The sequence below is a fragment of the Pteropus alecto genome, unplaced genomic scaffold (genome assembly GCF_000325575.1).
Source record: "Pteropus alecto unplaced genomic scaffold, ASM32557v1 scaffold248, whole genome shotgun sequence".
Lineage (NCBI taxonomy): Eukaryota > Metazoa > Chordata > Mammalia > Chiroptera > Pteropodidae > Pteropus > Pteropus alecto.
The window spans coordinates 568,862-570,650 of record NW_006441067.1 but is presented as its reverse complement, the minus strand read 5'-3'; positions in this window follow the sequence as shown (position 1 = coordinate 570,650).

Genomic DNA, 1,789 nt, shown 5'->3' with positions numbered 1-1,789 from the left:
CAAAACTTAGTTATGAATCACAGACTATGAAAGTAATCACATATAGATTTATGTACAAAAATACTCAGAACTGCATACTAATCTTTGTACTTTGTTTCTCATGGAAATGAAATTGTCTGTCAACAATTTCCAAAGGTCTTTGGGTCCAACGCACCTCACAAATTCCTTCACATTCGTGAGGCACTGACATGTTAAAAAAAGAACCAGAAGGTGAGTTAATAACTTTTTATTAGCAACAAATACTGTCAGTTGATTTTTCTATAGTGACAGACTCACTTCATTCATTTTTGAGAAAATGTCTGCCAAATACCCACATCAGAAACACCATAGTTTGTCTATCAGGCATTCTTTCAAGTGAAAATGATACTCCCTGAACAAAGCAGTTAATTCAATTCACAACTCAAACAATCCCACGAGTCCTTTTCCTTGAAACAACCATTATCCTTTGGTGTACAGTATAGTAGCCATTTTATCACTCAGACTATAAAAAAGATATGTGTTCAAGGATCAAAATTTAATCATTTTTACTGCATATTCAATGACATTTTAAGTGAAACCGACTTTTTAAATTTATTTTTTATTGCTACTGTATGTAGATGAAGAATATAATGACTACTAGTACAGTTTGGTATCAGTACCTTAATTTGTGTTAAAGAATCAGCACTTTTACCCACCTTTGTTTTTGCTCCATCAATGCAATGGCAACACAGAGAAAAATGCAAACAAAGCCTGAGTAGTATTACTATTATGATGTCACAGGCCTTCTGAAAGTGTCTTGGAGAATCCCAGGAGTTTGCAGATCCCTCTTTGAGAACCACTGCTTTCAACTACGAGCAGGTAAAATTTAATTTTAGAAAAGAAAACTAAATTAAAAAGGAAAAAGAAATTAAGACAAAAATAAATTATATGTGTTAATTAATAGAGTAAAGAAAATTAGACTCTCAATCCTTTAAATACAGAAATTCCATACTTATTACTGAGCTATATAAGTTAAGGCTTAGGTAATAATAAATGAAAAGGCATTTCCTAAAATAATTTATTTTTCTTACTATGCAATATTCTATTACCCTATCAAATTTTCAAACACATATTATTATTCTAGTTTGCTGCATTTTTCTCCCTGACCCATCTCCACTCCATCCCAAGAATTTCTTAAGATTAGGAGCTACATATTATTCATAATTGAAACCTATATTGGGACATAGTCAGTGTTTCGTAAATGCTCATTTTAGTGAATTAATATATCTATCAATCAATCAAGAAACAATATGAGCTTTTAAAATTAAAATTGTATACGAGTTAATTGAAATAAGAAGGAAGCTGATATATCATTTTCTTCAGGGGCGGATACATTTAAATACATCATCTAAAAACTTACCTATCCTGAGTTCTTAAAGTATTGCCAATTAAAGAGGATCTTGCCTAACATAACTTGTCACAAAATGACTTAATCACTCTGTTTTTTTTTTTCTATTCTTATTTCTGACTATACTAAATAACAAAATCTGAATGTCTGCAATGCCAGAAGTGAAGTATGGTGAATTGGGCATCTAAGTCTACTTTCAGACTACCAGAATGATTTTTTGCCACCTAACAAGTACTGAGCTGAGTCTAATACACCCACGCATAAACAAGCACAAATGCACACTCATGCATATACACCACACAATAGGTAGGAGAAGAAACGGGCATATGACAACAAATGCACTGCAAGATAATAGAGCGAGCGTGCATGCATGTGTGTGTGTGTTTAGAGGAGTGTAGTATGGTTCCCAGTTTGGTAATGCTA